At 41.2% G+C, this 14,194-nt stretch overlaps 1 long non-coding RNA gene across 1 annotated transcript in view; it reads right to left on the bottom strand.

Moving 5' to 3' along the window:
• Window positions 1-14,194, bottom strand: part of LOC119153793 — a 43,713-nt gene that overhangs the window by 28,215 nt on the left and 1,304 nt on the right. The window contains exon 2 of the long non-coding RNA XR_005106219.1: window positions 4,502-4,650. This is a non-coding gene — a long non-coding RNA (uncharacterized LOC119153793). The remainder of the gene's footprint in view (window positions 1-4,501; window positions 4,651-14,194) is intronic.

The raw sequence follows: 14,194 nt of genomic DNA, 5'->3' as shown, positions 1-14,194 counted from the left end.
AAAACATATCAGCTCAGTACACCGTCATCAAAACTCTGAAATAATTCAGCATTATTAAAAAAGCAGAGAACTTTGCAATTCTGCTGTCTAAATCCACATTTCATCCAGAGCTTGGATAATTATTGCAATTCTGGTCCTTCTCACCCATCCTCAACAACACCCGACTGATACTGGAAAAAGTTCAAGGAGGGACAAGGATGGCCAGTGGTCTGAAGAGCCAATGCCTTCATATAAAGAATGACTGCATAAACCAGGACTTTCTCATCTAGAAAAGATGATAGAGAAGAGCAAAAGATATCTGTAAAATCATAAGTGGCAAGAAGAGGGTGAATAGGGGCTAGCTACTGCCTGCCTCTTCCCGCACAAGACCTGGGGTTTGTGAAACGATACTAGCAGGTGGCAGGTTCAAGAACACACAAGAACCTATTTTTTCCATGGCGTACTTAGTTAAACTGTATAATTCCTTGCCACAAGATGTCCTGGATGTGAACAATTCACATGCAGTCAGGCAGGGGATGCACAGAAACATGGGAAAAAAGTTCACCAAGATACTCGGTACTGAGAAACTATATGAAGCTTAGGAGGTTCCTTGAACTGAAAATGACTGGAAGCTGGGAGACTTTTTTTCTCAGTATTGCCCTTCTTATATTATGTTCTTACAAAACAAGCATCATGACAAACATACACAAACCTGTATGAAAGCACCAGCATCCACGATGCATAACTGAAGTGATTTCTTTTTAGAGCACTTTGTTAGGCACTGCAAGTTCTATGCCCTTCAACAGATAACAGCCCCAAATCATGCTTTTAATTAATGCCACAAAATCTTGAAAGTCTGTATTGGAAACAGTATTTTACTTCTGCTCTCCTCAGGGACCACCAAAATTAAGATACTATTTTTCTCCTTCCACCTAGAAAATTATTTTATGTGAGATCACAGCATATTTCCAGCCACTAAATAATTAGTTCAGAATTTAAGACATTATATCAGGAGAAAAAAAAAAAAGTCTTTTGATAGATTCTAGTCTTCTAGCTTGTACTTTGAAGGTGTTAATATGAGCAAAAGTCCTCTCAGCATAAATCATTAAGCAAGCCACTATTCTGGAAAATTACACCAAAATAGGAACTCAGACCTATTTTGAAGTGCCACTGTTTGGCAAGAGAATAACATTGTAATCTAATCTTTATATTGTATGAAGGTACTAAACTGCTCCAGCAAGTCAAATGTATAAGATTTACTAAAATAATAATTGAATCGCTCTTGGAGCTGGACTGCTTCACCTTGTTCATAAGGTTTTAAGCTGCTCATGGAACTGGACTTAACAAGGTCCCACATACTACTTTACCAGGGTCCCTTTTTATTTCTAATACTGGCAAGTAAATGCAGCTGCATGGGGTCTGGCTGAGCCCCACAGCAGCCCCCATAGTGCTGTGGTTTGTACTGGTAGCTAGAAAAGTGGTGACACACACCAGCGTTCTGGCTACTGCTGAGCAGGGCTCGCACAGCATCAAGGCTGTCTCTCCAACATTCCCCATCCTCACCACTAGGCTGGGGGTGGGCAAGACCTTGGGAGCGGGGGACATGGCCAGGACAGCTGACCCAAAGTGACCAAAGAGATATTCCATACCATATGACATCTGCTTAGATATAAAAGCTAAGAGAGAGGAGGAGGAAGTGGGGGCATTTGTTATTTACATTTGTCTTCCGGAGCAACCACTACGCATACTGAGCCCTGCTTCTCAGGAAGTGGCTGAACATTGCCTGCTGATGGGAAGTAGAGAATAACATCTTTTGTTTTCCTTTGCTTCCACACATGTTTCATTAAACTATTGCTTCCTTAAACTACCTTTACCTTGACCCACAAGCTTTTTTGACAGCTTATTTTCACCCCTCACCCCATTCTTTGGAGGAGGGGAGTGATAGAACAGCTTGGTGGGCACCTGGTTCCAGCCAAGGTAAATCCACTACATCAGCTTATTTAAAAGTTCTCGACAGCTTCACAGAAGATCAAGTGTTGCAAAACCCAGCACTAGCAAAAAAATCCCAAGTCTACCACCAGAAAATAAGTAGCCTCACAGGTTCTGTTACTAACTACTACACATATATAAAGGGCAACTTAATAATTGCCATAGGGGCAATTTGTTTCATCATCCAGGCTGTTGATGAAGTTATTGAACAATAACAGCTCCCAAATCAATCCCCGGGGTACTTTACTCTTAACCAGCTGCTAGCTGGACATCTGGCCCATCATTACTACCCTCCAAGACTGGCAGCTCAGGCAACTTTAAGCATATTTGGCCATCTGTTCTTCAAGCCCATACCACAGCTTCCAAACAAGAATGCTGTGATAGATCCTGTCAAAAGCTTTTCTAAACACCAAGGTAGTTTGTGTCCATTGCTCTCCCCTGAACCATACAATCAGCCATTTCATTGGAGAAAGCAATCCAGCTGGTCAAGCACAATTTGCTCTCAACAAATGCATCCTTGATTATCCCCCTGCTCTTAAAATATTTGGAAATGGAATCCAACAGGACGTGCTTTTCTACAGACCAATGTGAGGCTGAGCAATCAAACAGACCGTCTAGGCTTGTTACTCCACCACTGGCTGCCCCACCTTCCCAAGAACGTGGAGGTCTACGCTCACATGAACCATATTACTCGAATGGGCAGGCAGCTTTTAAACACATCCAGTTCTTATTTTGTTAACACAGCTAACTCTGTGCTGCATGGAAAGTAACAGGAAACCATTGCTCAGAAAGTTATCAATAGAATATGTTGAACTTCACATTTTTGTATATACAGTTAGTGGCTTATGGATTATGTAGTTTCAACCCCAAGTACAAAACTAGTTGCTTGTGAAGCAGTGTCACTGCTGACTTCCTGCTCATTCCTTGACCCAATTTCTGTTCTGCTGTACATAGAGAAGCCAACCTACCATATTAGTATGGGCTCCAATTTTTATCTTAGTAACAGCATATACCACTGGAAATGCACATTTACTACGTTCGAAATGATGGCATAGACCACTAGGACATCAGACTTCTGAGGGAACTTCTGTGTGGATTTGACTGGATGCTTCTCTTCAGTTAGCTTTCTAGTCTTGCAAGAAACTCTCAAAGTTCAGGGATCTGTGGGAAAAAGACTTGCGTGTGTTTGGGTTGCATATTTGCATTGCTTTCATGCTCCTGTTTTTCCTCTGGCATGAAGGAATCAGAGTTTCTAAGACCAGCCCACATATATCACACCCTGTATCACGGGATGAGAACATGGACTACAGTTCAGCTTTAACAAAGACAAGTGCTGGCAGAACAGGGTTTCATGAGCCATCTATTAGAAGCCTGTCACCCATTTGGCTTTGGGCTGCCCTGAAGATGCACATCTAGAAGTATGTTTTGCAGCTGATAAGCCATTTTGATTAATGTTATCTAAGGACATTTACATAGTGGATAACATGTAACATTTGCTGTCTTCACAGAAAAAAGAAAGCATTTGCATTCCAACATCTGAGTGTAGACCAGACAGCTAGAATATTAACATATTATTTACACATTGAAGTTTATGTGCCTGTTCCTTGCAGAGTTGTTTGATAAATCTAGGTGCTTTACTAGTAACAATGCAAGCAGCTCTCACGTCATTCTTGGAAAATGAGCTATTCACATGCATGGAGATTAATTTCTACATAATTACATACAGGGGACAGATGCCAAGGACTTAGAAGGATATTGCTGTGCATAAGCCAACAAAGATGAGCAGCTCTTGAGGGAATTTGATGATGCAAAAGATGCACCATTAATGACCCATTTAACTGAAAGTACCTCAACATGAAAGACTTATGTCAAGGACTGCAGGAGACATGTCACTCAGTGATTCATGTGAGTGCTCCATGCAGTATAGACCTCTGTTGGAATAAACCCACTTGTACCCTGCTCATTAACCCAGCTCCAGCTTGTCCAAAGACTCAGCTGCTTCCAGTAAAGATGAGTTTGGCAAGACTTGGGCCTGTGGTTTGGGGTTCTTTTTCATCTCCATAGAAAAAAGAAGGGAGGGATTTTTTCCTTCTCATTACAAATATCCAGTTCAGTTCCTTTTTCTTAGCTCTCCCTAAAAATCATATTGATTTGGGGTAGAAAGGGACTTCCATTCAGATACTGAGTCATTTAATCAGGTGAGACATATAAGTTGGCAGTATCTATTGCCCAACTAAAACTAGAGTTATATAGTCTTAAGAAGAGGCGTTTGCTATCATCTCCTTCAGTGTCTGCTTGGACCTGAAATAGTACACCCAAAAGCTTAATTTTGCTGTGGTTATAAAAATCTGGGCTGGCCAGTTTGATTTCTAATAGAGGCCATGTGGTGGACATGCTTCAGAGTAGTGTTCTGTATTTATGGGGGAGCAGGTGGGTGGGTGTGCACGGGGGAAGAGGAAAAATTACAATAAAACAAAACCACACAGATAAAAACATAATTCAAGATCTATGGCAACAATGGAGCACAGCTCACCTTTTCAGCTATAGTTACTTTCCTCACCCACTGTTTCTTTAGATGTAATCAACTCTAGACTGATCCCTGGTCCTGCAGGTAGCATCTGTGGCTTGCAGCAGGCTGAAGACAGAAAGATTTGTGCTGACACTGGTCCTCAAATAAAATACCTGGCATAAGGAAAAAAACTAGTTTAGTATAAAAATACATCAGTTTGTAAAGTTGCTGCAACAAATGCTGAAGTAATTAAATTTATTTTGCTCCAAGCTTCCTCTGTGTGGCAAAGTGTACAGTTTGTCATTAATACTTCTGCCTTTCCTATTCAGTCCACTTAAGAAATAGCACAGCATACTTTTACTGTATTTCTTGCTTCCCCATTCCTCAAAGCAAGAGAATTTGTAACTCCTCTGTGCTTGACTCAGACGACAAAAGTGACAGGGTTAAGCATTAGAGTTTGGGTTGGATCCTTTTCAGTAGGAAGTGACTTAATAATTGATTGCTTCTTAAAAAAATAGAGAGAAAGGGAAGGTTTTGATGGTTTCTATTCTTCCTCTGATTGGTATTTAAGATCTCAGAAGTCCAGAGAACTTGAAGTTTTCTACAGTTCAGGATCACATGTCAGATTAGGCAGCTCTGCTCTAGTCCTGACCTTGCTTAGCCAGCTCCCAGAGGATTTTTGCTGCCTGTAAAACACCTCCTCCTAGCCCAACTACTCCACTTTTCAACATAGGCCACAGGATCAAAGTATGAGGAACAAATGGAACAACTTCATTACGACTTCAAGGTAAACCTAATTTGCAGTAAAGCTGCAAAAAGCAATGAAAAGCTGTACGGTTGGTTTCTGCACCAGACGCAGCTCAGGGAATGCAAGGATATTCTGTCACACGTGCATGACTGCACAGAGCAATACGGGCTGAGATGAGCTGTGAAGCAGTACAGCACCTTTCTACCAAACCTTGTGTATTATATTCTGCAATAAAAAAGCTCTCATTACAACAAAATCTTTCTGACAAAGATTTGTGAACAACATCTGTATTGCACAGCACTTGGTCTGTGAAGAATTTGCGTGTGTGTGGGGGGGTGTGTGTGTGTGTGTGTGCACACTCTTTATACCTACCCAGTATTTTACTGACAAAGTACTTCAGAGAAAACATGTATTCAGAATGAGATACTTTTACTAACTGGCCTGTTACGGGTTTTGATACATTTTCAGAGTCCCCAGGACATATTACTCTGCATCAGGCACACATACACAGAACACAACTGTAGTCCTTTGCATGGAAAAAATCACCCTGTTTGGCTGCTTTACTGGGAGGGTTTTGTTTTCAGGTAACATCTAAGCACCATTAACAATGAACATTTGTAATGTACTTCGCAGGACATAACATTTCAGCAAAAGCTCTGGTCTGTAAAGGTCCACTTTCATTGCCTAGCTTTCAGGGGATTTTTCAGCACCTTGTTCTTGTGGTTTCCTACAGGACATGAGGCCAAAATCCATGTGAATTCAATTACCTGGAAAAAAACGCAACACACAACACTATAGTTCCAGCAGTGCGTTGGTTATGTCAATGTTATTATGAAAGGGAAATATGGAACTAAACACACCACACACCACTTATGACCATGTCTCTGCAAGGGAGTATTGACCAAGGTTCAATACATGTCACGGACAGCAAATTGAAGGTCATTCCTGTCAACAGTTAAGTCACGTCAGAACGCAGCATGTTGAATGGCAAATGTGTTTCAGTGAGAAAAACCTCAAAAAGAAATCTGTTCAACTTTCTAATCTGTTCAACAGCACAGTAAACATTAAGAGAACAGTCAAGCACATATCCAATCGATGTTGTATTATGTCCTACTGTTTGCAGTACTGTTCTGAGTCAATAGTGTATTTGTTCTGTTAACAAGTAATGTGCTAATTGTGCGCTGGTTTAGTGTCCCAGGCATGCTGGCAGACAGGGCACTGGAACAGTGCAACTGGTAGCTTTTAGAGCACTTCTTTTTAGATGCTTAAAACATAGAAGAAAAAGAACAAAATGCTGTCATATATGTAACATTTAGAACAATGCTGGTTTACTACAGCAGGACTGGATTTCTGTTCCGAGTGTTTGTGATACTTCGGCTTATCAACATGCTGACACATTAAGGACAAAAAACCCATGAAGAAACAGCCCTGAAACACAGGAAAACATATAAGATTTTATTAACTAAGAAAACCTATCAATCAAATCGCTTATGTGTGTGTATATCTTTGTATCATGACATATACTACTAACTGGGTTATTTTACCCATATAGCTCTTGTTCATTGTTGACTCACCTTTTCCACCCCTTCCACATTTATGTTGCATTTAAGATTGTGTTATTACAGTGGGAAATCTAGTGTTTGATTATATCTCTGCACAAAGGGATGTTGTCACAATTTGTGATTATTTGAAAATGGAATGAATTTTTGCCAAAATGATTAAAATATGAAAAGTATTTTAAAAAGCTTATTCTGTTGAATCTAGGACCGCAAACTACACAGTGAAGGAAGTGAGGTCACTCCATGCTCCATATATATTCCACACATTAAAACCAAAAATCAAACGTAACCCTAAGTTAACTTCCTCAGGTGCCTTAGGCTTTTTCCATTGTAGATCTCACTTGGCATTCTCTCAAAATTATCCTCAGCTTCCAGTCTACAGTGGTGGTGTGCTGGCTGCCTGAAAAACAATTTCAGCACCTTCTTCCACCCCCAGCAGCAGAAAAATGAAGAAATTTATTTTGCTGCAGAAAGTAACAAAGCATGTGTATTTCACGAGCCCCCTCTACTGTCTTTTTCTGGAAATACACTATGGTTAAAATGGAGCTTTTGCAGAAACATTGCCAGATCCTGTAAACTTATTCCTCTTTCACTAGTCTTTTAAAGAAATGGGCTTTACAGGAAAAAAAAAAAAATTCAAAAGCAAACTGAAATTATTTTCAATGCCTGGCTCTATACTGGGAGAGAAAGAATTCCAGACCAACCCCTTAGTACCACTGCTGTTACATCAAGTGTGAGTCCATACTTAAAAGCAGGTTTACCAAAAAGGTTCACCAAAACCAGCAAACTAGCATAAAAGAGAGGTCGGCTCCCTCACAGGACGAGCTACCAAACTGCCGTGTAACTTTGCATGCATTTTGTCTCATTTAACCGTCCTGGAAATTTAAATGGAGTGATAAAGACCGAGTTTGTCTGTTTCTTGGTTGGCATAGTGACTATATCCAGCTTTTTGCATGCAAACAACCGCTGGTGTTTTCCAGCCATCATTTCCCAGGTCTCTTATAGTTTATGAACTAGAATAAGCATTCTCAAAAATAACCTAAACCAAACTAAGCTGGGATGATAGGATACCTGCCCCAAAACTAAACCCACTTTTGAAGGGAAGCTGATCTTCACCCAGCAGCTATCTAAAATACTTGAAAGCAGTAGGACTGCTAGCTACTATTCTTGAGGAGTCAAATATGAACCTGAACTGTACAAATCACTGTTGGGTAGGTCCTAGATAGGTCTATGCATTTTGTCTTTCCTGCATCCTAGGAAAGAGATACAGAAGTGGAAGGTTCTCTACTGCCGGTTAAGAGAAGCTCATCCTAGAGTAAGTTTTACACATCAGCAGTTTGATCCTGAATTCCTATTACCTTCCTTGTCTCTTAACACATTTCTCCTTGGCCTTTACAACTCACCTTGTGGGCTTATGCAATTCAATGACACACTTAGCCTGCCCTAACTTCTCATGTAGCCATTAATCTTCTCTTCCTGGGGGAAGGAGGAGCCTGTTTGAGCAAACCAGCATGAGAAGGTGTGAAACTTCAAGCTCTGGATGTACTCAGGACAGAAAGCTTTACCCACTAGTCTTCACAGATATGCTAGTTTTGCATCCAGACTCCAAAACTAGTCTTAGCATGTGTGAATTTGGATATAAACCTCAACACAGTCCAAATCACAGTCAGTATCACACTGTTTCGGATAATAATTTTATTCTATTCTTTCTGCATAAATTTTTCTCAGGCTTTATATTTACTAGGTTGCTTTAAGCCTACCAACCACCTCAGTTTTACTGAAGATGTCAAAATTCCACAAACAGAAATGTGTATTAACAAGTGCTAGTGCAAGAAAGGCAAAGGATAGTATTTTCACAAGCAGAAACAACCAAAGGTCTAGAAAAGCATAATTCCTCCATATTAGAAAGTGCTTATGCGCATTTTACAGAGGTGGTACCTAAGAACATTCCCAACTCCACACCAAGAAATTTAACAGTTGCATTCAAATCACCATCAATCAAATTCTCACTGCAGAATTAAATTTTTCTTAAAAGCTAATATACTGCTTAGGTTATCCTGGTATCCAGGTCTAACTAAATAAAATCCCCAAGATTTCCAAAATACAGTATACAATTACAGTAGAATGCAGCAGCCATTGCTTGCAATAATTTGCATAATGTTGTAGGTTAACTGACTTTTCCAAGGCATGTCCTCTTGGAGCCCTGTCTTTTCTGACCTTGCTAATTCCAGTTTAAATTCCTTGGATCCGCTGCTGAATTTGAGTGCTGCTGCACTTGACTTTTGGCCCCAAAGCACACTCTCCAGGTTTCTACTTTGCAATGCGAATTTTCTGTTCGTTTTTGAGAGTCAGAAGTTATCAGCATACCAGCTTGCCTACACAACAAAAAGATGTCGTGACACTCACAATATTTAGGCTGTAATAAAGAAATCAGAGCTCACAGTAAGCATTTCTAGTGATGTCACCAAAGAAGGCCATGTGGGATACATCATACTAGTACCTCTTTTGTAGAGGGATATTATGCATAACAAGCAATTCCACACAAAGGATGTGCTTTTACCTAGTACACTGTGAGTCCATAGAATAACAGCACTTAGTTTGCTGCTTTATGTTGCACTCAATACATGCAGTAACAGGGAACCCTTGAAATACTTTTCACAGAGAGCTGAAACATCTGAAAACATGGCCTTTCCTACCCTTTTGGCTTTGTATAGAATTGAAATTTCACGACCCCCCGTTTTAGTTTCACCACATTGTCCCAGTACAAAATGGTGCAACACACAGCCTTTTTGACCTTTCAGTACAGCTTTTAAAACCCGCAACTTTCTATACATCAGCCACAAGCCAGAAATTACTCTCAGCTCTAACAGTATATGGCAAAGCAAACCTCATGGTTTTATGTCCAATAACAGAAGCACAATGCAAGGTATGGTTACTTAAATGTAAGTCTCTTACTAAAGTACATTCACTTGATGTATAGGCTTTCTGCTACTTTTTGGGTGTTGAACTGCAGTATAGAAAGGGTGTCTGATCTTGCATCCTGAGCTCTGTCCATGCCAGATTTATAACTTGTAGATTCAGCATTGCAGTGGAGCCTGATCTGAACTCAGCAGTGATACCAATAACACGCAGAGAGTTGTCAACCAATAATCTGCACACTTTTACGTCTATTAATGTAATTTTGAAAACATATCAAGACCTCTACTTGCAACCTGTATCTGGAATATTGTCTAAATCTGAGTGAAACCAAACATAACACTTTTACAATAGTCAGCAAAGTCCAGAAGAACTTGCACTTAAATTGAGCTTCAGAACAAAAGCACCACCAAAAAACCAATTTGCTACTTTCTTACACACAGGTTCCTTCATTACATGCCCTTGTACATCAGCATCCAACCACCCACACACATCAATACTGCCATCCTCTAATGCAACTTTTCCCCCTACATCTTCAAATAAGGAGATGAAATTGCAGCACCAGCTCCAGAAACAAAACTCCATGCTATCTGAACTTCATGACAGAGGTGAATCAAAATCAGCAGTATTTCTGGCTGCCAACAGCTCTCACTCTAAAGTCTTCCCCACAGAAGTTCGTGACTCCCTGATAGCATCTGGATGCAGCCTAGGTGCCCCACAGTTACGTCTAAAGCTTTATGGCAAACACTTACATTTTGAACATCACAGGAAATAAACCTGCAGACTGCTGAGGAACAGCAGCATATGTTCCCAAACCTCCATGCAAACAGCAGCATAGTGGACAAATTGTTGGCACTGTTAGACAAAGATAGACCTAATTTTTATTTGTTTCATGCATAATAGTGCAGACTGAGAACTGATGCTCACTGGGACCAAGAAATGCCAAAAATCTGTATTTATATGGGGACCTATACAATATTAAGACATACTGGGTAGGACAATCAACAAAGTAAGTTTTACTCTGTCATCTTTCAGGTGAACTGTTCCCTCCATTTCCCCACAAATCCAAACGTTTCCATACTTTCCTCTGTCAACATCTGTCTATCCACAAAGCTGAAATTGCAGGAGCACGCATAGAGATTTTTCAGCCAATACATGCATCCCCTGCCATACAAGCAATCTGGAAATTGCAAATGTCACCGAAATCTCGGAATGAAGACGTATCGACACCAATGTGATGCAGATAAGCAGACACTTCTTTATTGACAGCCGGGTGCGTGAGTGAGTCCTCTCACGATCAACGCACACGAAGTTTCAAAATCATACACCATATATAGAACTTATTAATACATATTCATTAAGTATTCATGCATAATCATAGTATTCTCCAGAAATCATTAACATACTCTCCTCCCATATCCGATTCTGCGCAGTAAAGGTTAGAAAGGTCCAGAAATGGGTCTGGAGTATGATTTGGGTAGGTGGTATATAAGTCGGTGGTTGCAATCTCCCCCTGCTGGAATTACCTTTTACTAAAGTTCACAGTTTCTTGGCAGGTAACTACCAGTTGTTCCAGTCGACTCTCCCCAGTTGCCATTAATTCTATATTCTGACATTTCAATACACTTTCTACATACAGAAGACTAGTCAAATACAAAGAAATATGTAAAATCCCAAATTTGTTACCTAAGTTTTAAACAATGATTCTAGCCCATTCTTCTGGCCTTGGTACAGGACTGTACAAAGGATTTCACAGCAGCTTTTACTGTGCAACTACAAGTTTCATTAAAATATATTTCTTATCCCTCTATATTTCTATTAAAATGATTTAATAAAATCTAATAAAGTCAATTAATTCTAACTTATTAGCAGATCTGTAACACGAAGGCATCCAAAAGTTTGGCAAGTGGAATCGAAGTAATCTGTTCTTTGATAACCGCACTGACCAGCACTGAAGGTGCACGGAATACAGCTCCAAGAGTGAACAGCATGCCACTTACCTAAGCAGCCAACAGCATGTAACTGACTCTTTTGCAAGCAAATTTCCATAACTCCTCCCATAAACCAAGCCTTTCCAGTGGCAGGCTGAACCTGTTACCTTACTTAAAGCACATGACCAGCCTCAGGATTAGTATTCTAACTTTGGGAACATGACCCATCTGTTCAGAGGTAGAAGACTCTGCAGATAATGTGAATTTTACAAATTCATTCACTTCTGAGTAAGCAGAACAGAGGCAAAAGCAACCGGAGCTGCAGGTTTAACGTGTTAGGAGCTCTGCAGACTCCTGTCCAGCCAGACACGAGCTTTAAGAGCACGATGCCGGTTACTATTTCAACACTTTGTCATTCCAGCTGCACAGACCGCCTCTCTGGGGGAAGAACAGCGTGCACTGCTGCGTTAGCTCGTCAAGAAGCGATGGAAGGGGCCGTCGAGGTGTCGCCACGTCTCTGAAGCCAGGTTACGACCAGAGAAACACAAGGCTTCACACGCTGCCCCCACAGCGGCCTCAGCGGGCGGCGCTTCCCCCGCAGGCCGCCCCTGACCCGGGCCGCCCCCCGGCACGGCCCCTCTCGCGGGCTGCGGCTGCCCTGCCGCGCGCTGGGCCCAACGGTCGCCCGCCGTTTCCCGCCAGCCACGCGCGCCTCGCCCTCATTCCCTCCACGGCCCGGCCCGGCCCCCTCTGGGCGCCGCGTCTCACCACACTTGGGCTGCCACAAAGGCAGGAGGCGGCGCCAAGCCCGGCTCCTACGGCAGCTTTTGACACCCGAGGACTCACGAGGAACGCGGTGAGAGGGGAGCAAAGGTTTCCCGCCCAAACACTGGTGGTGCCGGCTCTGTGCTGCAGCTGGGTGCTCCATTTTGGGACCGAACTGCGGCAAAAGCACCTGAGAGGTGCGTGGCTTTCTTGTAAGGCTAAAGTGATGCTAAAGCTGTCAGGCAGCTGGCTGCGAAACCCAGCACTTTGTGAGGGAAACGCATGCGTGGAGGGGGGCAAGGAGTGGTATTTGGTATTTTCATTCTCAAAACATGCCATCTCTGGCACTGAAACAGCCCCCAAAAGCACGTCCTTCAGAGAAAAAGGCATGAGGAAAAGCTGCCAATACCCATTCAGTTACTCAACAGCCGTGCTTTTGCCCAGCAGCTTCTTGGAAAATTAGAAGTGAGATAAAGCAAAAGAGAGGAACAGGGACAACATAATGGGAAAGAAGCAGAAATAACTTTTTTAAAAAATATTAAAAACATTTTTCTCTTCAAGCCAAGCAGTCCTTCATGATCCCCCACTGGCTGCACCTCAGTGTAAACCATTTTCACCTGCTCTGCCACCAGAAACTAATTAAATCTCTGCAGAGAGGGGTGGGGGAGGTTTGCTGAAGCCTCCAGTCTGTTTTCCAAACACTTTTCTACTACCCACCTTTGCATGGCTATGGTTTTATCCTGTGCAAATTGTTCCTCTTTGGTCTTTGCTAGTGCTTACAGACCTAAATTTTCCCTCTCTACTTTAACTTTCACTCTGCCTTTGTAACAGATTTATTCTAGTTCCTTGGCATGACATGGAAACAAGCTATCTATCACTCATGCCAGTTCAACACCTTTTGGGGCACTCTGATGCTGGCTGTTCTGCAAAATCTTAATTAGACCTGCTTTCACTAAATCTGGCACAAAGTGCACTCATTTTGGACAGACTAAATTTATTCAATAACAGTCCTGCGATCTACTTGGCTCTCACTAAACCCTTTCTTCCCCATCACTGAAATCATTGTCTTTTATAAATGATCAATTCCATCTAAGCGATTTTGCATAGAGGTTTTCAGAGAAAAAAAATACTGATTTCAGTAAGTTCACCGGGGAAATGATTGAGTGACTATGGGAAGAAAAAGCGATTCTGGCTTGACTGTGTTAGTTCCTTCAAAATGTGTTTCAGTGCTAATTTACTAGTTGGTTTGTATAATTTATCCCTGTCATTCCATTTTTAAAATGGTATTAAGTATAACAGAATCCCTCAATTTATTATAGGATTACTGCAATTTCAAAATAATCAAATCATTCATTATATAAATTAGCACTAAAACCTAGAACATCCAGAGAAACAACCACCTACGAAATAGTTAGTCCATTGAATGTCTTTGATGATTCCATATAAAATTACTCCAAATTCCTCCTCATCCATTCCTTGCAAAGGAAACCAACATGCTGCTGACCTGCACATCTGATAATAAAAGATTAATTTAGGAGAGTTATCCTAAAACAAGTTATTAAAAAAGGTCAAACACTGTCTTGCACCAGATACGCAAGAACACAATGAATAAAACCGAACCCATGGTTTAATGCCACAACAGAGGCCCTAGAAAGGGGAATAAACGTTTAACTTCTCCCTCATACTGAAGTTCTAGGATGATTTCCAAATTGTAACAGCTGCCTTGCTATACCTTATATTATCTGGAGTTAACTCTTTTAAATTACTTTTTCAGTGATTCACATCAGTACCTTTGTGA

Source organism: Falco rusticolus, chromosome 9 (genome assembly GCF_015220075.1).
Source record: "Falco rusticolus isolate bFalRus1 chromosome 9, bFalRus1.pri, whole genome shotgun sequence".
NCBI lineage: Eukaryota > Metazoa > Chordata > Aves > Falconiformes > Falconidae > Falco > Falco rusticolus.
This window is presented reverse-complemented; position numbering and strand designations above follow the sequence as displayed.